At 44.2% G+C, this 25,048-nt stretch overlaps 1 protein-coding gene across 1 annotated transcript in view; it reads left to right on the top strand.

The window, feature by feature from the left end:
• Positions 1-25,048, top strand: part of LOC121276826 (coiled-coil domain-containing protein 152-like) — a 150,786-nt gene that overhangs the window by 4,063 nt on the left and 121,675 nt on the right. The window lies entirely within an intron of this gene.

Below are 25,048 nucleotides of genomic sequence, written 5' to 3'. Positions count from 1 at the left end.
CACAATGATAGCGGTTACCAGGGCTGGAAGTAACTTTGGTGAGTTTCTGTACTGAGTCCCACAGGTAGTAGATATGCTGGACTGGACTAACAGACAGTTCAACCAACTCGGAAAGTATCCCCATTGAGAAGGACTTTTAATGGGTTGACTCAGCTTTTGTGTTAATTATGTTCGCTATAAGAGGCCCGGATTGCTTTTGATATCTGTCAAACTTTAATACTGAACTTCATAGCAATTAGCTTACAACTGGCAGCATTATTTTCAGTCATTCAGGGGATGTGAATGTCTCTCGCAAGGACTGAATTTATTGCCCATCCCTAATTGTTCTCGAGAAGGCGGTGTTGAGACGAAACTTGAACCATTTCAGTTCGTGTGGTGTAGATACACCCACAGTGCTCTTAAGGAAGGAAATTCCAGGGTTTTACCCAGCAACAGTGAAGCAACCACAATATAATTCCAAGTCAGGATGGTGTGCGGCTTGGAAAGGAGCTTGAAGGTGGTAGTGTTCCCATGCATCTACTGACCTTGTCTTTCTAGGCGGTAGAGGTTACGGGTTTGGAAGCTGCTCTTGAAGGAACCTTGGCAAGTTGCTGCACAGTGGCTTGTAGATGGCACACATGTTTCCACTATGGGTCAGTGTTGAAAGGAGTGAACGCTTAAAGTGGTGGATGGGGTGCTGATCAATGGGGCTGCTTTGGCTTGGATGGTGTCCAGCTTCTTGAGTGTTGTTGGAGCTGCACTTATCCAGGCAAGTAGAGAGTATTCCACCACACTTAGAGGGCATTGAGAAAAACTGTGATTGTAAAAATATCTAGGCTATACAAGATAAGAATGGACCTCATGTCTTCCTCGAAGAACATTGGTGAACCAAGTTAATTTTTGATCACAAGAAATGAGTGATTCAGGGTCAAATTGACTGGTGTTACGTCACAAATGAACAGATTTATTGGAATACTATCTGAACACTATACAAAATTGAATTTATTGAAATCCAATTTGAACACTATATTTCAATACTCTTTCTGGAGTTGCTCAATTCACATAAACACAAACAATTTCAATAGGAGTGCTATTTGTGCTCCAGAACTAGCTGCACTCCTAGCCCAGCTGTTCCAGAACAGCTACAACACTGGCATCTTCCTGACAATGTGGAAAATTCCCCGGATATGTCCTGTCCATAAAAAGCATGACAAATCCAACCCAGCCAAACCACCCTATCAGTCTACTGCCAATCATCAGTAAAATGATGGAAGGTGTCATCGACAGTGCTGTCAGGTGGCACCTGCACAGCAATAGCCTGGTCACTGTTGCACATATTGTGTTCTTCCAGGGCCATTTAGCTCCTATCCTCTTTTACCCTTGGTCCAAATATGAACAAAAAAGAACTGAACAGAAGAGGTGAAGTGAGAATGACTGCTTTCAGCCTCAATGCAACATTTGATCAAGTATGGTATCATTGGAGCCCTAGCAAAACTGAAGTCAGTTGGAATCAGGGGAAACTCGCCACAGGTTGGAGTGATACCTAAAAGGAGGAAACTGGGATTGTTGAAGGGCAATCATCTCAGTCCCAGGACATTGCTGCAGGAGTTCATCAGGCTAGTGACCTAGGCACAAACATCTTCAGCTGCTTCACCAATCATGATCAGAAGTAGGGATGCTCACTGATGATTGCACAATGTTCAGCACCATTTGCAACTCCTCAGATACTGAAGTAGTTGGTCTCTATATATGCAGCAAGACCTGGACAACAATCAGGCTTGGGCTGATAAGTAGCAATTAAAATTCTAAATTCCAGACAATGACCGTCTCCATCCAGAGAGAATCTAACCATCCCCCCTTGACATTAGCTGGCATTACCATCACAGAGTCCCTCATTATCAACATCCTCGAGGTTACCATTGACCAGAAACTGAACTCGACCAACCATATAAATACTGTGGCTACAAGAGCAGGTCAGAGGCTGGGAATTCTGCAAAGAATAACTTATCTCCTGACTCTCCAAAGGCTGTCCACCATCTACAAAGCACAAGTCAGGAGTGTAATAGAATACTCTCCATTTGCCTGGATGAGTGCAGCTCAAACAATACTCCGGAAGCTCGCCACCATCCAGGAAAAAGCAGCCCACTTGATTGGCACCCCATCCACCACCTTCATTCTTCAATCCCTTCACCACTAACGCACAGTGGCAGCAACGTATACCATCTACAAGATGTACTGCAGTAGCTTGCCAAGTCTCCTTCAACAGTGCTTTCCAAACCCATGAGCTCTAAACCTAGAAGGACATGGGCAGCAGACACAAGGGAATGCCACCACCTGCAAGTTCCCCTCCGAGCCACACACCATTCTGACTTGGAACTAGATCACCATTCTTTCACTGTCGCTGGGTCAAAACTCTGAACCTCCTTCCTAACAGCACCATAGGTGTACTTACAGCACATGGGCTGTGGCTGTCAAGAAGGTGGCTGTCCATCATGTTCTGAAGGGCAATTAACAATGGCAACAAAAGCTGGCCTTGCCAATGACGCCTGGATCCTATCAAGGAGTAAAATAAATTATTGTTTGTATTATGAAATAGAAATAGTTTAAGTAAGTTATATGTGTACTTGGTTGTGTTAAGAGTAAGGTAAATCTTCAATGTTTAAGTTTGATTTGTATTTCTGTTTTTGTTTGTTAAGTAAAGGAGTTGAGTTTTAGTTTTATTTTAAAAGGTGCCTGCATTCTAATGAGATTCTTATGACTCTTGAAGAGAGTAAAGCAAACATGGTTAAAAAAACTATGCTGTTGCCTAGCAACCAGAGGCCCCACAGAGATAGAAGGGTAGTTTGAGTTCAGTTGAAAGCAACTGCCAGAGAGACTGGACAACAGAGGGACAGATAACTAGTCCCAAGCTGAAGTTTTAACCAGGTTTCCAGAGAGAATGGATACTGGATGAGGGAACTGCAGAGAGAATTGATTTCCCAAAAAAACTGAAAGGCCCCAAGGCAAAGGAGTGAGAGAGAAAGGAAGGGTCCCAAGAAGATCTTCTAGTCTAGTCAAAGGACAGGAAACTAGAAGAGGTTTCATTCTGTGCAAGTGAAAGCAAGGAGCAGAGAGGAAGGCTCCAAGCTTCAAACTTAAAAAGAAGACAAATTGCAGGAAGCAGATTTAAAGCAATATTGGCTTGGGAGAAGCCTAAAGTTCCAAAGAGACAGATGTGTTCTGTTGACAACGGCTGAGTCAGTGAGAGAAAGTGCATGGAAGAAAGCTTGAATGTACTTGTTGACCCAGGCAAGAGGAACATGGGAAGGAGAGTTCGAAACCCTGGAGGTGGACCCTTGTGGAAGGTGTCTGTGAGAAAGCATCAGTTTGGGAGAAGATTGCAAAGTGAGTCCTTGGAGAGTAAAGATGGGAAACTCTTATGTGAAAGCGGAACTCAGTGAGACTGGTTAGCTCATGGTGTGACAAGCATTTGGAGGGGAGATGAGGAGAGATCCATAGCATCTGTCTGGGGTGGCATCTGTCACTTGGTTTCAGAGCTTGGCGTGTCTGACCACAGGTTCCCTATTGGTTTACATGAATTGTGTACTTACTGTGAACAGAGTATAAGATAGCTTTTGTAACTTGTATAATTCTTACAAATCTGTATATATCTGTAAAGGTATAATTGTGGGTAAAGGAGTATTGTAATATATTTCATTTTCATTTTTCTTATTTAATAAGTATTTTAATCTTTTGTTAAAGATTCATCAGCTGGGACTTCTGTGACTCTGTTCAGTAGCCATGCTCCACATATCGAAACAAAAAATAAAAGTTAGGATCTATCAGGCCGGGTTCCATCTTGGGATCTGGCTTGTCCAGTAGTAACATCAGCTGGGATCATAACATCTGACAATACTTTAAAGGAAGATCACTGAAAATTCAAGAGAAATTATGGGAATGGCTATTCTATATTTTCTCTCGTGTTTCCATTGAATTTACAGTAATAACTCATTTATATAGAGCTTTTAACATAGTAAAACGTTAAGCCAGCTGCTTTGTCCTGGATGTTGAGCTTCTTAAGTGTTGCTGGGGAGTCAAGAGGTGAGTTACTCGTCACATAAAGGTATCTGTAAATAGTTCCGAACTTCGTGAGGTCTGTAGGGTCATGAAATTATTCTGGTAGTTCTTGGATAGTAGGAAGTGGATAGTTGTCTGGAATAATAGATTTGTTGACTGCCTTAAGGTTGCCTGATTTGTAAATTGTCTAATTTTACCATTTTGTCAAAGTTCAATATCCACGGCGGTAAGTCTATTCACTCGATGTCATCTGTTCAAGTTGTTTCAGATCCTTTGATGCTTTAGCACGGATTTCTAATGGCAACTATCTCAAATTTTGTAAAACTGGTGGAAGTAATGTGTCAATGGGAGGAGCATGACATTACCCCTTAATCTCCACAAATTTGGTAAATAAAGACGGATATTGGTCTGTATAGTCTACATCATCGATTATGTTAATGTTTGTTGAAGTGGGGTCTACAATTTTTTTTTTCTTCATTCACGGGATGTGGGTGTCGCTGGCTGGGCCAGCATTTATTACCCATCCCTAGTTGCACTTGAGAAGATGGCGGTGAGCTGCCTTCTTGAACCGTTGCAGTTCATGCGGCGTAGGTACACCCACAGTGCTGTTAGGAAGGGAGTTCCAGGATTTTGACCCAGTGACAGTGAAGGAATGGTGATATATTTCCATGACAGGATTGTGAGTGACTTGGACGGAAACTTTTAGGTGTTGGTGTTCCCATCTATCTGCTGCCCTTGTCCTTCTAGATGGTAGTGGTCATGAGTTTGGAAGGCAGTGGTATTGTCACTGGACTTCTAATCCAGAGACCCAGGGTAATGCTTTGGGGACCTGGGTTCGAATCCTACCACACAGCAAATGGTGGAATTTGAACTCAAGAAAAAAAAATCTGGAATTAAAAGTGTAATGATGACCATGAAACCATTTCCAATTGTCGTAAAAACCTATCAGGTTGACTAATATCCTGTAGGGAAGGAATCTGCAGTCCATACCTATTCTGGCTTACATGTGACTCCAGACCCACAACATTGTGGTTGACTCTAAAATGCCGTCTAAACAAAGGCAATTAGGGAGGGGAAATAAATGCTAGTCTAGCCAGTGATGCCCACATCCCAAGAATGAATATAAAAAAAAATGTACTGTCTAAGGATCCTTGGTGAATTCCTGCAGTGCATCTTGTAGTTGATACAGACTGCTGCTGCTGTGCATCAGTGGGGGAGGGAGTGAATGTTTGTGGATGTGGTACCAATCAAGTGTGCTGCTTTGTCCTGGACAGTGTCAAGCTTCTTGAGTGTTATGGGAGCTGCACTCATCCAGGCAAGTGGGGAGTATTCCATCACACTCCTGACTTGTACGTTGTAGATAGTGGACAGGCTTTGGGGAGTCAGGAGTTGAGTTACTCATCACAAGATTCCTAGCCTCTGACCTACTCTTGTGGCCACAGTATTTATATGGCTGGTCCAGCTCAGTTTCTGGTCAATGGTAACCCCCTGGATGTTGATAGTGGGGTATTCAGTGATGGTAATGCAATTGAATATCAAGGGGTGATGATTAGATTCTTTCTTTCTTTTTGCAGATGTTCACTGCCTGGCACTTGTGAGGCATGAATGTTACTTCCCACTTGTCAGTCCAAGTACAGATATTGTCCAGGTCTTGCTGTATTTGGACATGGACTGCTTCAGTATCTGAGGCATCGCAAATGGTACTGAACATTGTGCAATCAGCAAACATCCCTACTTCTGACCTTATATGGAAGGAAGGTCATTGATGAAGTAGCTGAAAGTGATTGGGCTGAGGACACACCCTGGGGAACCTCTACAGTGATGTCCTGGAGCTGAGATGACTGACCTCCAACAACCACAGCCACCTTCCGTTGTACTAGATATGGCTCTAACCAGCAGAGTGTTTTCCCCCTGATTCCCATTGACTTCAGTTTTGCTGAGGCTCCTTAATGCCACACCCACTCAAATGCAGCCTTGGTATCAAGGGCAGTCAACCGTCACCTCACCTCGGGAGTTCAGCTCTTTAGTCCATGTTTGAACCAAGGCTGTAATGAGTGGCCCTGGTGGAACCCAAACTGGGCGTCAGTGAGCAGGTTGCTTGACAGCACTGTTGTTGACCCTTTCCATTACTTTACTGATGCTAGAGTAGGCTGATGCGATGGTGATTGGCTGGGTTGGATTTTTCCTGCTTTTTGTGTACAGGACATACCTGGGCAATTTTCTACATAGCTGGGTAAATGCCAGTATTGTAGCCGTACTGGAACAGCTTGGCTAGGGGTGTAGCAAGTTCTGGAGCACAAGTCTTCGTACTATTTTGAAGCCAAACTTTTAGATAAAGCTATGTAGTCCATAGAATGCACACCTGTCTAGGATGAGGTTTCTGCAGCATACTGAAATTGTGATTGCTCCAGAAACAATATAATTGGGCCATTGTAAGCTTGAAGAGTGCCTAATGGGAGTGAGATAAAGTTCTGAAAAATACCAATGATAGAGTTTGAAGCTCAATATAGATACTTGCGCATCAACATCAATGAGAAGCGACAAATGCCTACAATCTGAACTTGAGTATTCCTTAAAATAACCTGGTGCTTCCCCATTTGTGATGGTATACACATGCCAAACCTCACTCTCAGAAGAGACTCCTCCATATTGAACAGATGACAACATGCAGACCTTCGTGAGGTGACTCCACTCTAAACATGAGTGACACTTTTTTTCCCACTCAAGCTGGGCACGGTGCTGTGCACCAATGAGCATTTCCACAATTTGGGCACATGTTTGAAGATATCTGACTGTGATGGGCTCTCTTACATTTCTAGTGGAATGTATATCATTCAATCATCACAGTTTTCTTTGGCCTGAAGTATTTTTTGAGAGGACCTACCCTGGCATCAACCATAGACATATCTTCTGCTTGAGGTAATGGGCAAGTATTGCCTTCTTGTGGGCTGCTGTTACATCCCAGACCCTCCACCTCTGTAATGAGCAAAGAGGTCTTGAACCCTGATATCCATCGACTCCACGGCATGATAAAAGCAAAAAACTGTGGATGCTGGAAATCCAAAACAGAAATAAAAATATTTGGAAAATCTCAGAAGGTCTGGCAGCATCTGCGGAGAGGAACACAGTTAACGTTTCGAGTCCGTATGACTCTTCAACAGACTCCACAGCATGGGTCGATATCTAGATGAAGAAAGGAAAGGTGCAGGTCAGGAACTGGTAAATTTAAAACTATTCTCCGTTGTGCTCATTGCCAGTTGTGTTTAATGCCTTGGAGGTATGCAGAGGTGATACACTCCATACTATATGCCTGTACAAGAGTTTTATTCAATGCCCTCAAACTTCCAGCTCTTTTTCAGTTTAGTTTCTCTTTCTCATTCATCACATCCAGGCTTAACTAATCACACACAGAACAGATAGCAGACACGCATAATGAAACACAACAATTGAATGCTAAAGATTCTGATTCCAACGCAGCAGAAACTTGGACCATTCCACCATAGGCCAATTCCATGAGAGAACTGGGGGATTGAACCTTGATGGAGGGTCTGGTGACCAGTGTCTCAGCTTTCATTGCATCACAGGTAGAGCCCTTCTTAGTGCTGCAGTGAAAGTTCAGACTGCATTCATGAGATTGATGGTAGCAGCCATGTTGGCTCAGCTTACTGTATTGTGGCTGTGGATCTCAGTGCTCAAAAGGGCAGGTAGGCTCTCACAGCAGTCCAGCAATCTATCCTACAGCAGATTACAAGGATTGCTGATGTGCTGCCCCACAGGAATGGCAGTGGCTTTGTGGTGCACAAACCTGCTGTCCTCTCTCAGAATGACAGCATTCATGCTACCACACCTGCCAGTGCCATTGCTGTGCCCATACTAAAGGAGAAGGCAGAGTCACAGTCCAAAGCTGGACGTTCTAGGCCAAGAGCTCTTGAGTATATCCTACAAAGCCATCTGCAGTCTGCCCCCATGAAAGTCAACAGTCTTCTACCTGCTGCAGCCATTGGGGTAACACTGCATAAAAGTAGCTGGTCAGTCAAGGGCACCTACATGACAGGCAATAAGAGAACGCACAAGGGTGAATAATTCATTTTTGCTTGTATAATTAGATGTGTTGTTCAGTAAAGATATTTTTGAAAGTTTTTGTTGGTGGCTTTTACTGCTAGTGGCTAATATGATGTTGTGACATGGAGTGTGAAATGGGTGTGAGAGAGGTGATCGGTGGTTCCACATTGTGATGGGGAAATTTTTGAAGGGGAAACTGAGCCCCATAAACCACTATGTGACATTCGATCCATTTACACAAGAGTGTATGATATCTCCTCTCTGCATCTCCTGTTCCTCCTCTTCTTCCCTTCCTCCTCATAGAGCTTAGCTTCCCTGCCTTCTCCTACCCATTCTCTAGTGCTGTTGCAGACTAGGAGGCAATGAAATCACTGACTCATAGCTGGGTCAGGTAGTCATCTGTCATCCTTGGCAGCTACCCTACAGTGGCATAAGAGTACCTCCCGGATCTGAGCACAGAGCTACTATCAATTCTGCATAAGGAAAAGTTACTGAAAACCACCACTCCTGGAGTGATCCTTTAATTTGCACAAATTCAGATTGCAAGCCTGATCGTTGGTGAGTGATGTATCAATTTGTGGGCTGGACTTATGTAAAGCAAGTTGCCAATCCTGCCGCTGGATTAGTAATTTGGCTGAGATCAGGATAGTGCTGGATCAAGCTGTACCAACATGCAGAGGGCGTAGCTGCATTTGCCCTTCTTACACCTACACGCTGTGTGGGCTGCATAGAAAGTGGCTGCTGCACAGGTTACAGCCTGGAAACTAAAACAACATTCTGCAAAATAGCCAAAATATTTACCTTTGCTGAACTTGTGTTACTTACACTTTAAATGTTGCTATTTTGAGGTTGCTCATAGTAATTTCCAGGCATACAGTTAATTATGAAGCGTTAAAATAAAATAATCTTATTTTGAAATGTCTGTGCCAGAATCAGATTATATTTCATGAACAAAACAAGACAATTGCATCAATTCCCATTATGATACAAAGAACTATTCGTCCAATATTCCTGATAAATGCGTCACAATGATATATACTTTTCTCTGTGTTTGGTAATTTTTTTTTGTTCACTGTCAGAATTCTGGGAAAACAGTGGAAACTAATTGAATCCAATCTCCTATAATCTACTTTTTGATTTGGATCTATAAAGATTCATGCACCAATTTCATATTATGACTTAAAATATAACAAGCTGCTCTGGAGATGAGTTGTAAATATGCATACAACACAATTAACTATTGCCTCAGCTGGCTGACTAAAGAACTGAATTCATGCTGTCTTGGGTCATAAATAACTGTACATTTCAAAGGTCAGAAAACATGATTTCCAAAGAAAAGTAATTGAACTGTTGAACTATCCTTTTAGAGATAGTAGCCAGGTTGTATAATCTTCTTTCTAGTTATATACATATGGTAAACATGAAGCCCGGAATGGGGCTACCAGTGGCAATTCGCCAAAGAAAGCCACAAAATCACATACATTATTCGCTCTTAAGTGGCTGCAGGTTACAATTGGAGAGGTACAATCAGTTAAAGGTAAGTGGCTGTATGTGGGGCTTCAAATACTTTCAGTCTTTGCGAGGGCTGAAAAGGCTGAAAAATTAATCATGAGCTATTCCAATGGGTGTATAGGACAAATGCTGGCAACCAAAATAACAAAATAAATGGAAGCAAAATACGAACATATGAATTAGAAGCAGGAGTAAGCCATTCGGCTCCTTGAGCCTGCTTCGCTATTCAATAATATCTGATCCAATTGTGCCTCAACTTCACATTCCGACTACCCCCAATAACCTTTGACTCCCCTGTGAGTCAAGAATCTATTTACCTGTGTCTTAAAAATATTCAATGACCCTACCTCCAGTGCCCTCTTGAGAAGAGAGTTCCAAAGATTCACGAGCTTCTCACAGAAAAAATTTCTTCTCATCTCCGCCTTAAATGGGAGACCTTTATTTTTAAACTGTGTCCCCTAGGTTTTTTAGACTATTCTTCCAAGGAACATCACTGGCTAGGCTAGCATTTATTGTCCATCCCTAGTTGCCCTTGAGAAGGTGGTGGTGAACTACCTTTTTGAATCGCTGCAATCCACGTGGTGTAGGTGCACCCAAAGTGCTGTTAGGAAGGGAGTTCCAGGATTTCAACCCAGCGACAGTGAAGGAACGGCGATATAGTTCCAAGTCAGGATGTTGTGGAGCTTGGAGGGGAACTTGCAGGTGGTGTTCCTTTGCGTCTGCTGCCCTTGTCCTTCTAGGCTGTTGAGGTCGTGGGTTTGGAAGGTGCTATCAAAGGAACCTTGAGAGTTGCTGCACTTCATCTTGCAGATGATACATACTGCTGCCACTGCGCGTTGGTGATGAAGGGTCTGAATGTTGTAGTGGTGGATGGGATGCCAATAAAGCGGGCTGTTTTGTCCTGGATGGTGTCAAGTTTCTTGAGAGTTGTTGGAGCTGCACTCATCCAGGCAAGTGGAGAGTATTCCATCACACTCTTGACTTGTGCCTTGTAGATCAAGGATGGCTTTGGAGAGTCTTTTTTTATTCATTCATGGAATGTGGGCTTTGCTGGCTATGTTAACATTTATTGCCCATACCTAGTTGCCCTTGAGAAGATGGTGGTGAGCTGCCTTCTTAAACCGCTGCAGTCCATATGGTATAGGTACACCCGCAGTGCTGTTAGGAAGGGAGTTCCAGGATTTTGACCCAGTGACAGTGAAGGAATGGCGATATATTTCCAGGTCAGGAAGGTGAGTGACTTGGAGGGGAACTTCCAGGTGGTGGTGTTCCCATCTATCTGCTGCCCTTGTCCTTCTAAATGGTAGTGGTCGTGGGTTTGGAATGCGCTAAGGACCCTTGGTGAATTCCTGCAGTACATCTTGTAGATGGTACATGTTGCTCGACTGCTCTGCAGACAATGACCTTCCAAAGATAAAATGTACTACACTACACTACTGTGCATCAGTGGTGGAGCGAGTGAATATTTGTGGATGTGGTGCCAATCAAGCAGGCTGCTTTGTCCTGGATCGTGTCAAGCTTCTTGAGTGTTGTGGGAGCTGCACTCATTCAGGCAAGTGGAGAGTATTTCATCACACTCTTGACTTGTGCCTTGTAGATGGTGGACAGACTTTGGGGAGTCAGGAGGTGGATTACTCATCACACAATTCCTAGCCTCTGACTTGCTCTTGTAGCCACAGTGTTTAAAAGGCTCATCCAGTTCAGATTCTGAAGTGCCACTTCATAGCACTGTTGATGGCCCCTTCCATTACTTTGCTGATGATCGAGAGTAGACTGTTGGGATGGTAATTAACCGGATTGGATTTGTCCTGCTTTTTGTGTATAGGACTTATCTGACAGCCGGGTAGATGTCAGTGATGTAGCTATACTGGAACAGCTTGGCTAAGGGTGCAGCAAGTTCTGGAGCACAAGTCTTCGGTACTATTGTTGGAATGTTGTCAGGGCCCATAGCCTTTGCAGTATCCAGTGTATTCAGCCATTTCTTGATATTATATGGAGTGAAACAAATTGACTGAAGACTGGCATCTGTGATGCTGGGGACTTATGGAGGAGGCTGAGATGGATCATCCACGCAACATTTCAGGTTGAAGATTGTTGCAAATGTTTCACCCTTGTCTTTTGTACCAATGTGCTGGGCTCCTCCATCATTGAGGATAGGGATATTTGTGGAGCCTCCTCCAGTTAGTTGTTTAATTTCCACGACCATTCATGACTAGATATGGCAGGACTGCATAGAGCATAGCGGTCTACAGCACAGAAAAAGTCCATTTAGCCCATCAAATCTGCGCTGTTCAAACAAGTACCTAACTATTCTAATCCCATTTTCCAGCACTAGGCCCATAAACTTGTATGCCATGGCATCACAAGTACACATCCAAATACTTCTTGAATGCTATGAGCGTTTCTGCCTCTACCACCCTTTCAGGCAGTGAGTTCCAGATTCCCACCACGCTCTGGGTGAAAAAATTCTTCCTCACACCCCCTCTAAACCTCCTACCCCTTACCTTAAATCTATGCCCCCTGGTTATTGATCCCTCCACCAAGGGGAAAAGTTCCTTCCTGTCTACCCTATCTATGCCCCTCATAATTTTATGCACCTCAATCATGTCCCCCCTCAATCTCCTCTGCTCCAGGGAAAATAACCCCAATCTATCCAATCTCTCCTCATAACTAAAACTCTCCAGCCCAGGCAACATCGTGGTAAATCTCCTCTGCACTCCCTCTAATCACATCCTTCCTACAATGCGGATTCCAGAACTACATGCAGTACTCTAGCTGTGGCCTAACCAGCATTTTATACAGTTCCAGCATAACCTCCCTGCTCTTATGCAGATCTTAGATTGCATCACTTTGCTCTGTCTATCACATACTGCTTTCACTGTTTGGCATGCAAGTAGTCCTGTGTGTAGCTTCACCAGGCTGACACCTCATTTTTAGGTATGCCTGGTGCTATTCTTGGCATGCCCTCCTGCACTCTTCATTGAACCACGGTTGATCCCTCAGCTTGATAGTAATGGTAGAGTGGGGGATATGCTGGGCAATGAGGTTACAGATTGTGGTTGTATACAATTCTGCTGCTGCTGATGGCCCATAGCACCTCACAGATGCCCAGTTTTGAATTGGTAGATCTGTTAGAAATCTATCCCATTTAGCATGGTGCTCATGCCACATAACACAATGGTAGTGCCACACAACATGATAGAGAGTATCCTCAATGTGAAGATGGGACTTTGTCTCCACAAGGACTGCAGTAGTCGCTCCTACAAATACTGTCATGGACAGATGCATCAGCCACAGGTAGATTCATGAAGCCGAAGTCAAGTAGGTTTTCCCCTCTTGTTGGTTCCTTCACCACCTGCTGCAGACCCAGTCTAGCAGCTATGTCCTTTAGGACTTGGCCAGCTTTGTCACTAGTGGTGCTACCAAGCCACGCCTGATGATGAACATTGATGTCCCCCATGCAGAGTACATCCTGTGTCCTTGCCATCCTCAGTGTTTCCTCCAAGTGATGTGGAGGGGGAGTGCATGGAGGAGTACTGATTCATTAGCTGAGAGGGTGGTGATATGGTAATCAGCAGGAGGTTTCCTTGCCCATGTTTGATCTGATGCCATGTGACTTCATGAGGTCTAGATTCGATGTTGAGAACTCCCAGGACAACTCTCTTCCAACTTTATACCACTGTGCCACCACCTCTGGTGGGTCTGTTTTGTCGGTGGGACAGGACATACCCAGGGATGGTGATGGTGGTGTCTGGGACATTATCTGTTAGGTATGATTCCGTGAGGATGACTATTTCAGGCTGTTACTTGACTAGTCTGTGAAACAGCTCCCCCCAATTTTGGCACAAGCCCCCAGATATTCATTCGTAAGGAGGACTTTGAAGGGTTGACATGGCTGGGTTTATAGTTGTCGACTCCAGTGCCTAGGTCAATGCCAGATGATCCAATAGGTTTAATTCCTTTTTTAGGCTTTCTAGTGGTTTTGATACAATTGAGTGACTTCCTAGGCCATTTCAGAGGGGAGTCAAAAGTCAACCACATTGTTGTGGGTCGAGGGTCATATGTAGGCCAAACCAGGTAAGTACGGCAGATTTCCTTCCCTTAATGACATTAGTGAATCAGATGGGTTTTAGCAACAATTGATTCATGGTCACAATTTTCAGGACTAGGTTTTTAATACCAGATTTATTAGCTGAATTTAAATTCCACTAGCTGCCTTGGTGGGACTCAAACCCCTGTCCCCAAAGCCTTGGCCTCTGGATTATTTGTCCGATGACATTACCATGATGCTGTTGCCACCATCACCTCTCCACCCCACCCAACCCCCTACTAGTTCTGGTCTCTCCCACAAGGGAAACATCCTCTCAGCATCCACCCTGTCAAGTCCCCTCAGGATCTTATACGTTTTAATAAGATCACCTCTCAACCTTCTAAACTGCAATGGATACCAGCCCAGTCTATCCAACCTTTCCTCGTAAGATAAACCCCCTAACCCAAGTATCAGTTGAGTAAACCTTCTTTGAACTGCTTCTAACCCATTTATATCTTTTCTTAAATAAGGAGACCAAAACTGTACACAGTACTCTGGATGTGGTCTCACCAATGCCCTGTACAACTGTAGCAAAGTATCCCGAACTTTTATGTTCCATTCCCCTTGCAATAAATGACAACATTCCATTTGCCTTCCTAATCACTTCCTCTACCTACATACTAACTTTTTGTGATTCATATACCAGGACACCCAATTCCCCCTCTACCTCAGAATTCTGCAATCTCTGTCCATTTAAGTAATATGCTGCTTTTCTATTCTTCCTGTCAAAGTGGACAAATTTACATTTTCTCAGGTTATAATTCCATCTGCCAATTTTTTATGTGCTCACTTAACCTATGTCCCTGTGCAGACTCCTTTTGTCCTCTTCATTACTTACTTTCCTACCTATCTTTGTGTCATCAGCAAATTTGCAACCATCATTCAGTTCCATCATCCAAGTCATTAATATAAATTGTAAATGGTTGCGGCCCCAGCACTGATCCTTGTGGCATTCCACTTGTCACATCTTGCCAACCCAAAAATGACTCATTTACCCCTAGTCTTTGTTTCCTGTTAGCTAACCAATCCTATATCCAAGCTAATGTGTTAAGCCCTTCTATTCATATTAATATGTTAACCCCAACACCATGGGCTCTTACTTTGCTTAGTAACCTTTGAGGTGGCACTTTGTCAAATGCCTTCTGGAAATCTAAATACAGCACATCCAAATTGCTTGTTAAAGAACTCCAATAAATTGGTCAAACATGATTTCTCTTTCACAATACTATGTTCACTCTGACTGATTGCTTGAGATTTTCTAAGTGCCCCACTACAACTTCCATAATAATAGATTCCATGACAGAATAAATGCGGAGATAGAAAATGGAATCAGTGTGGAATCTATGAAGTAAAGCAGCACCTAAACTAGTATCAGTAATGGTTACCATTAAGTTATTGGATTGTCATAAAACCCCAACTGATTCACAAAAATTCTTTAGGGAAGGAAATCTGCTTTCCTTACCTGGTCTGATCTACACGTGACTCCAGATTCACAGAGCATTGCGATTGACTTTTAAATTGCCCTCTAAAATAGTCTAGCCAGTCAGTTCAATCAAACCACTCCAAAAAAGTGCAATTACAATGAAATTAGGTGGCCCACTCGACGTTGATTGTTGTATGTGATTTGGTCACAAAAAAAGGCATGGACAGTAAATGTTGGCCTTGCCAGTGATGCCCAAAATCCATGAATTAAAAAAAAAATCAGCACAACAGACCTTGCAAACATTATTTTTTATTCTTTGGGATGTGGTCATTGCTGACACAGCAATCATTTGTTGCCCATTCCTAACTGCCCTTGAACTGAGTGGCATGTTAGGCAATTTCAAAGGGTAGTTAAGAGTCAACCACATTGCTGTGGGTCTGGAGTGACATGTAGGCCAGACCAAGTCAGGAAAACAGGTTCCTTCCCTAAAGGACATTTGTGAACCAGGTGTGTTTTTAGTTTCATGGTGACCATTCCTAAGAATGCCTTTCAATCCATATTTCGCATTAATTGAATTTAAATTCCACCAATCAATTCACTGTTCATGCCTTTTCTTTGTGACCAAATCACATACAGCAATCAACACCGAGTGGTCCACCTAATTTTATTGTAATTGCACTTTCTTGGAGCGGTTTGATTGAACTGACTGGCTAGACTATTTCAGAGGGCAATTTAAAAGTCAATCACAATGCTCTGTGGTAACTGAAATCCCGTGGTGGGATTTGAACGCACGTCCCCAGAGCATTAGCTTGGGTTTCTAGATGAATAGCTCAGTGACATTACCACTATGCCACCATCTCCTTCCCACTAACATGGAAACAGAGAAAATGGGAGCAGGAGTAGGTCATTCAGCCCTTCCAGCCTGCCCCACGATTCAATATGATCATGGCTGATCCTCTATCTGAATGCCGTACTCCCGTTCTCTCCCCATACCCCTTTAAGCCAAGAATGTCTGGAAATCTATTTTCTTCTTAAATGTATTCAGTGCCCGACCCTCCACAGTCTTCTGCAGTAGAGAATTCCACAGGTTCGCCACTCTCTGAGTGAAGAAGTTTCTCACCATCTCAGTTATCCTAAATGACCTACCCTGTACCCTGAGACTGTGACCCCTTGTTGCAGATCCACAACCAGAGGAAGCATCATCCCTGCATCCAGTCTGTCCAGTCCTGTCAGAATTTTATATATTTCAATGAGATCCCCTCTGATTCTCCTAAACTCCAGTAAATACAGGCTTAGTTGACCCAGCCTCTCCTCATACAACAATCCTTGCATCCCAGGGACCTGTCTGGTGAACCTTTGCTGTACTTCTTCTCTATCAAATATATTCTTTCTTAGGTAAGGAGACCAAAACTGCACTCAATACTCCAGTGTGGTTTCACCAGGGCCCTGTACAGCTGCAGCAAGACATTTTTTTAATTCATTCATGTCATGTGGGCTTTGCTGGCTGGGCCATCATTTATTGCCCATCCCTAGTTACCCTTGAGAAGGTGGTGGTGAGTGCCTTCATGAAACGCTGTAGTCCATGTAGTGTAGGTACACCCACATTGCTGTTTGGAAGGGAGTTCCAGGATTTTGATCCAGCAACAGCGAAGGAACAGTGATATATTTCCAAGTCAAGATGGTGAGTGACTTGGAGGGGAATTGGCAGAGAGCCAGGAAGCAAAAGGTTTAGGTAGGGGGATGTTTCTGTGACTGGAAGTCTGCTTCCAGTGGGGTTCCACAGAGCTCGGTGCTAGGGCCCTTCCTACCCCTTCTGCCTCTGCCCCCCCAACCACCACTCCCCCCTCTCCCCAGTCCTCCCACTCCACCCAGACTCCCCCGGCTTAGTTTCTCCCCCTTCCTGACTTCTTCCTACACCCTTGCCTTTTCCAAAACCTTTAGTCCCTCTCCCCATCGACCCCTTCCTCCAGCCTTACTCCTAACCTCTTCCTGAATCTTTCCTCCACTCTTATTTCCTCCTCCACCCTTCCTCCCTTCTCTCCACCCTTTCTGCCTGCCATCCAGGACATCCTTCCTTCTCCACGCCCCCTCCTCCCCCGGACACCCTCCCCTCTCCACACCCCTTCCTCCTCCTGGACACCTTCCCCCTCCTCTGTACCCCAGTTGCCGCCTTCTTCCCTAGTACCCCCTCCCTCCATTCTCTCCATTCCCCTGACCTCACCACCCCCCAACACTTCTCTCCCAGTCGATCCCAGACTTTCGCCCCCCACACCCTCGACCATCATCCGTTGTGAGCATTAACAGTGACTTTCCAACTTCCGTGCCTGCTTCACAGCACAGCCATGTCCATGAGAATCCACCCAGCATGCCATGGACATTCCTCCAGTGTGTTGCTGCTGTTGGGCTCCAGCATCTTCTGCTCCTCAGATGTCCATAATGTGAGCAAGGCCCTGGCAGGTAAGTCCTGACCTCTGCACGTGACACTTGTCATGACGTGTTCTACATCAGCGTGTTTTCCCGCCGACGTGGGCAGATGATCCAGCAGGTGGGAGGAACGATTCCGGTGGTAGGCCCAATAATGATACGCTGATGTATTACAATGTCCGATGGCGGACTGAGTGGACGATCGCAAACTGGTTTCATGCCGCCGTGAAACCGATTGCACCATATTGTCCACTCACACCACCGAACATTACCAACACCGGCGGGCACAGAAAATCCTGGCCTGAGTCTATTTTTGGTGTACATAAATGCTTTGGACTTAAATATAGAGAGTATGTTCAAGAAGTTCATGGGTGACACAAAAATTGGTAGGCTATCTTGAGGAAGATAGCCGTAAACTGCAGGAGGTTATCAATGGACTGATCTGGTGGGCAGAGCAGTGGAAAATGGAATTCAGCCCGGAAAAAAGTGTGAGGTAATGACCTTGGGGAGGGCTAACAAGGCAAGGGACCATACTATGAATGGTAGGACCCTGGAAAGTACTGAAGATGAGAGGGACCTTGGTGTGAAATCCATAGATCCCTGAAAGTAGCAACACAGGTAGATAAGGTGGCTAAGAAGGCATATGAGATACTCGCCTTTAATAGCTGAGGATAGAATACAAGAGCAGGGAGGTTATGCTGGAACTGTATAAAACGTTGGTTGGGCCACAATTGGAGTACTGGGTGTAGTTCTGGTCACCACATTAGAGGAAGGATGTGATTGCACTGGAGAGGGTGCAGAGGAGAATTACCAGGATGCTGCCTGGGCTGGAAGGCCTGAGCTATGAGGAAAGATTGGATAGAACAAGAACAAAGAACAAAGAAAAGTACAGCACAGGAACAGGCCCTTTGGCCCTCCAAGTCTGCGCCAATCATATTGCCCGTCAACTAAAACATTTTGCACTTCCAGGGTCCGTATCCCTCTATTCCCATCCTATTAATGTATTTGTCAAGCTGCCTGTTAAACACCACGATCGTACCTGCTTTCACCACCTCCTCTGGCAGCGAATTCCAGACACTCACTACCCTCTGCGTAAAAAACTTGCCCCACACATCTCCTCTATAGTTTTCTCCTCTCACCTTAAATCTATCTCCCCAAGTAATTGACTCTTCCACCCTGGGAAAAAGCTTCTGACTATCTACTCTGTCCATGCCGCTCATAATTTTGTAAATATCAAGTCGCCCCTCAATCTCCATCGCTCTAGTGAGAACAATCTGAGTTTCTCCAACCTCTCCTCATAGCTACTAACCTCCAGACCAGGTAGCACCCTGGTAAACCTCCTCTGCACCCTCTCCAATGCCTCCATATCCTTTTGGTAATGTGGCGACCAGGATTGCATGCAATATTCCAAGTGTGGCCGAACCAAGGTTCTATATAGCTACAGCATGACTTCCCAGCTTTTATACTCAATACCGCTGCCAATGAAGGCTAGCATGCCATATGCCTTCCTGACTACCTTATCCACCTGCGTTGCCACTTTCAGTGACCTGTGGACCTGTACAGCCAGATTCCTCTGCCTGTCGATGCACTTAAAGGTTCTGCCATTTACTGTATAATTCCTGCCTGTGTTAGACCTTCCAAAATGCATTATCTCGCATTTGTCTGGATTAAGCTCCATCTGCCATTTCTCCACCCAAGTCTCCAACCGATCTATATCCCATTGTATCCTTTGACAATCCTCTTCACTATCTGCAACTCCTCCAACCTTGGTGTCGTCTGCAAACTTACTAATTAGCCCAGTTACATTTTCCTCCAAATCATTTATGTATACTACAAACAGCAAAGGTCCCAGCACTGCTCCCTGTGGAACTCCACTAGTCATAGCTCTCCATTCAGAAAAGCGCCCTTCCACTGCTGCCCTCTGTCTTCTATGACCAAGCCAATTATGTATCCATCTTGCCAGCTCACCTCTGATCCTGTGTGACTTTAACTTCTGTACCAGTCTGCTTGTCAAAGGCCTGACTGAAATCCATGTATATGACATCCACTGCCCTTCCATCGTCGATCATCTTTGTCACTTCCTCGAAAAACTCGATCAAGTTAGTGAGACATGACCTCTCCTTCACAAAACCATGCTGCCTCTCACTAATACGCCCATTTGCTTCCAAATGATAGTAAATCCTGTCACGAAGAATCTTCTCCAATAATTTCCCTACCACTGAAGTAAGGCTCACCGGCCTGTAATTTCCTGGATTATCCCTGCTACCCTTCTTAAACAATGGAACAACATTGGCCATTCTCCAGTCCTCTGGGACCTCACCCGTAGCCAGTGAGGATACAAAGATTTCTGTCAAGACCCCAACAATCTCCTCCCTTGCCTCCCTCAGTACTCTGAGGTAGATCCCATCTGGCCCTGGGGACTTATCCACCTTAATATTCTTCAAGACACCTAACACCTCCTCTTTTTTGATCTCAACATGATCCAGGCTATCTACACACTCCTCCCTAGACAAATCGATGGTTAAGTCCTTCTCTTTGGTGAATATTGATGAGAAGTATTCATTTCGTATCTCTCCCATTTCTTCTGGCTCCACACACAAATTCCCACCTCTGTCCCTGAGTGGGCCTATCCTTTCCCTGGCTACCCTCTTGTTTTTTACATATGTATAAAAGGCCTTGGGATTTTCCTTAATTTTTAAAAAAAATTTTTTTTTTTTTTTTGCTGCTCACTGCCTGTACCAAGGTCCTCCTCTCACACAGATAAAAACAAAAAAAACTGCGGATGCTGGAAATCCAAAACAAAAACAGAATTACCTGGAAAAACTCAGCAGGTCTGGCAGCATCGGCGGAGAAGAAAAGAGTTGACGTTTCGAGTCCTCATGACCCTTCGACAGAACTTGAGTTCGAGTCCAAGAAAGAGTTGAAATATAAGCTGGTTTAAGGTGTGTGGCGGGGGCAGAGAGAGAGAAAGAGAGAAGTGGAGGGGGTTGGTGTGGTTGTAGGGACAAACAAGCAGTGATAGAAGCAGATCTATCTTCTTCTGATCTGCTTCTATCACTGCTTGTTTGTCCCTACAACCATACCAACCCCCTCCACTTCTCTCTTTCTCTCTCTCTGCCCCCCCCACACACCTTAAACCAGCTTATATTTCAACTCTTTCTTGGACTCGAACTCAAGTTCTGTCGAAGGGTCATGAGGACTCGAAACGTCAACTCTTTTCTTCTCCGCCGATGCTGCCAGACCTGCTGAGTTTTTCCAGGTAATTCTGTTTTTGTCCTCCTCTCACACTCTCCTCTAGGTGCTGCTGACTGCCTATCCCAGGGACCCCCTCTCGTTCTCTCCTCCGATAGGCTGGGGTTATTTTCCTTGTAGCAGGAAGGTTGAGTGTGGGCCTGTTAGTGGCATATAAGATTGAGGAGCATAGATAGGGTAGATAGGAAGGCACTTTTTCCATTAGTAGAGGGGTCAATAACCAGGAGGCATAGACTTAAGGTAAGAGGTAGAAGGCTAAGAGAGGAGTTCAGGAGAAATATTTTCACCTTGAGGGTGGTGGGAGTCTGGAACTCACTGCCTGAAAGGTGGTTGAGTCAGAAACTCTCGTAACGTTTAAGAAGTATTTAGATATTCGCTTGCGTTAACATAGCCTCCAAGGCTATGGGCCAAGTGCTAGAAAATGGGATTAGTGTTGTCAGATCTTTGTTGACTGGCGTGGACATGATGGGCTGAATGGCCTTCTTCTGTGCTGCAAACATCAATGAGTCTATTTATTAAAGAAGAAAAAATGGACTATATTACAATACTCCTTCACCCACACTATACCTTTACAGATATATAAAGATTTGTAAGGAAAACACAAGTTACAAAAGCTATACTATACTCTCAATGTTCACAGTAAGTAACAGTCCATGTAAACCAAAAGGCGACATGTGGTCAGCCATACCACACTGAAACCAAGTTACAGATTTCACCCCAGACAGATGCTATGGATCTCTTATCAGCTCCCCCAGACACTTCCTACGCCGTGAGCCTCACTGAACTCCGTTTTTCACTGTGGGTATCCAACCTCCACTCTCCAAGAACTCACTTTGGAATCTTCTCCCAAACTGACACTTTCTCTCAGATGCCTTCCATAAGGGTCCACCCTCCGGTGTTTCGAACTGTCCTTCAGATGTGCCCCTCCCCTGGGTCACCAAATGCATTCAAGCCTTCTTCCGCACACTCTCTGTCTCTCGACTCAGCCATCAACAGTACACCACTGTTTCATATGCCCATAGCAAAAAAGTTCTTCAGTTACCTTTTTGGACATTCCGATTTATCAGAAGCCTTTATATTGCTTTAAATTTGTTTCCTGCAGTGTTTGTCCCTTTAAGCATAAAGTCTTTCTCTGCTCCCCGTTCTTAACTTCACTTAACAGGACTTTTTCCAGGTCCCTGTCCTTCCTTTGACTCAAAGGTCTTCTTGGGACTTTCTCCTGTTTCTGTCTTACTCCTTTGGCCTTGGGACCTTTCTTCTTTAGCTTGGGGCTTGCTATCTGTCCCCTTTGCTCCAGCCTCTCTCTCACAGCTACTTTCAACCAACTTTAGCTTGGAACTGGCTATCTTCCCCCTTCTAGATTGCTTCTACTCTGTAGCTGTCTTCAAAACCAACTGAACACAAACAGCTTCCAAATCTAATTGCTATTTTTAGGCGTGTGTCTGTGTGTGTGCACATGCGTGTCTGCGTCTGTGTGTGTTCATCTGTGTGCGTGTGTGTCTGCGTGCCCTCGTGTGCATCTGCGTGTGTGTGTATGTCTGTGTGCGCACGTCTGCATGTGTGTGTGTGTCTGTATGTCTGCGCATGTGTATATGTGTGTCTGCGTGTGTGTGTGTGTGCGTCTGTGTGCATCTGTTTGCATATGTGCCCGCGCGTGTGCACATATCCGTGAGGGACCTGCCTCTCTGGACCCCTGTTGCTGGACAACAGCCCAGTTTTCTATCTTGTGTTTGCTTAACTTCTCACAGTTGTAAACTCTCATTAGAAATGCAGGCTTCTTTTAAAGTGAAACTAAAGCTCAACTTGATCTTCTCTTAATACACAGACACGGAAATACAAATCAAACTTTAACATTAAAGCTAAAATTCATTCCTCACACCCACAAATACCATTATAACTTACTTAAACTCTCTCTGTTTCCTAACACCTGCCACTTACCAGACAAACCTAATTGTTGTCCAAGTCTTGTTGATTTGGGCACGGGCTGCTTCAATAAGGATGGCAGATTTCATGCAAACATACGAACCAGGAGGAGGACTAGGCCACTAGGCCCTTCAAGCCTGCTCTGCCATTCAGTAAGATTATAGTTGATCTGATTGTAACCTCCTGCCTACCCTGATAACTTTTCACTCCCTTGTTAATCAAGAATCTATCTAGCTCTGTCTTAAAAATATTCTGTTTCCACGGCCTTTTGATGAGGAGTTCCAAAGACTCACGACTCTCTTAGAGAAAAGAAATTCTCATCTCTGTCTTAAATGAACGATCTCTTATTTTTAAAGTGACCCCTAGTTCTAGATTCTCCCACAAGAAGAAATCATGACCCTTCAGGATCTTAAAAGTTTCAATCAAGTCACCTCTTACTCTTCGAAACTCCAGTGGATACAAGCCTAACCTGTCCAACCTTTCCTCATAAGACAACTCACCAATTCCTGGTTTTAGCCTAGTAAATCTTCTCTGAACTGTTTCTCATACATTTGCATCTTTCCTTAAATGAGACCAATACTGTAGACAGTACTCCAGATGTCTCAGTGTCCTGTACAAATGAAGCATAATCTCCGTACTTTTATATTCAATTCCCCTCGCAGTAAACAATAATATTCTATTAGCTTTCCTAATTACTTGCCGTACCTGCACACTAGCCTTTTGTGATTCATACACTAGGACACCCAGGTCCCTCCTTCCCTAAAGGGTATTACTGAACCAGATGTTTTTTTCTAAACAACTGTTGACAATGGCTTCATGGTTACTATTACTGAATTTAATTTCCGCTAGCTGCTGTGATGTCCCCAGAGCATTAGCCTAGGCTTCTGGATTACTAAAATAAAGGCAAAATACTACGGATGCTGGAAGCCTGAAACAAAAACAAAAAGGTTGGAAAAACTCAGCAGGCCCGACAGTATCCATGGAGAGAAAGACAGAGTTAACGTTGAGTCTGTATGACTTGAAGCTCTAAAGAAGAGTCATATGTACTTGAAATGTTAACTCTGTCTTTCTCTCCATAGATGCTGTCAGACCTGCTGAGTTTTTCCAGCATTTTTTGTTTTTGCTTCTGGGTTACTAGTCCGGTGACATTACTGCTACGTCACCGCCTCCCCTTGCTGTGGTTGTACAGCAGTTGAAAGTTTTGGAATCTGGGTTCTGTCAACATTAAGGATGGAGGAAGATATGGTTTGTCACTGATGGGGCTTCTAGGCTGTAAAACTTTGTAAGCAAGTCCTGGTGATACAGGAATTCTGCAGCCTGTGAGCACTGAGGAGAGATACCGGGATCTGTCAATACTGCATTTAGAACATCCTGTTGCATATGAACCCTGGGAGTGATGGGTTTATAACAGTTGTAAATCATGAACAATATTGAATTATCTCAAAATATTTCCCTATTTCTAATTCACTTATCACAGTTTAAAATGTTTATATTTTAATCAGTAAACATAGCAAATGATAATCATAAGCTTCTGAAGACACATTGACAATACAGGGCCTTAATGGCAGTAAAGCCTCCTCAGGACTGCCTCTCCCTGCACCACCCCAGCTCAATCTACCAGACAGATTAGCATGAGAGTTGACTGAATCCTTGCCTTATCCAACTAGTGGGTGATAGCAGGGTATCTTTTTGTTGCCCATAGCTCTCCTGTGGCACTTAAATGAAGCCCAATTCCAAATAAGGTTTGGACCTGCCGTAGGCCTTTTGGGCAGGCAGCACAGCTGCCCTGCCAACCTTGAAGTTTGAACATAAGTCAAACTACACCCACTCTTCCCTGATACATCCAGTGTGTTTAAAAATAGTGATTGGTAGAAGGCTTAGAGGGGAGATGAGGAAACATTTTTTTCACCCAGGGTGTGGTATGGTTCTGGAACTCACTACCTGAAAGGGTAGTAGAGACAGAAATCCTCAATTCACTTAAAAAGTGTCTGGATATGCACCCTAAGTCCTGAAACCTCCAGGGCTACAGCCCAAGTGCTGGAAAATGGAATTAAGCTGGGTGGCTCATTTTTCAGTTGGTGCAGGCATGATGGGCAGAGTGGCCTCCTTCTGTACCATAAATTTTTTCACATTTTCTGAATGTCTGAGAAGGGAGAAATGTGCAGGGAAATGGGGAGAGGATAGGGGAGTGGCAGAACATGAATTTCACCTTGGGATTATCATGGACACGATTGGCCAAATGGCCTTCTGAGTTGTAATGATTCTATGATCCTGATAACGATTCTATCAGTGAACATCCCCACTTCTGAGGTTATGATGGAGGGAAG

Source organism: Carcharodon carcharias, chromosome 4, assembly GCF_017639515.1.
Source record: "Carcharodon carcharias isolate sCarCar2 chromosome 4, sCarCar2.pri, whole genome shotgun sequence".
NCBI classification, from domain to species: domain Eukaryota; kingdom Metazoa; phylum Chordata; class Chondrichthyes; order Lamniformes; family Lamnidae; genus Carcharodon; species Carcharodon carcharias.
Note: the sequence above shows the minus strand (reverse complement) of the source record. Positions and strands in the feature narration are given on the sequence as shown.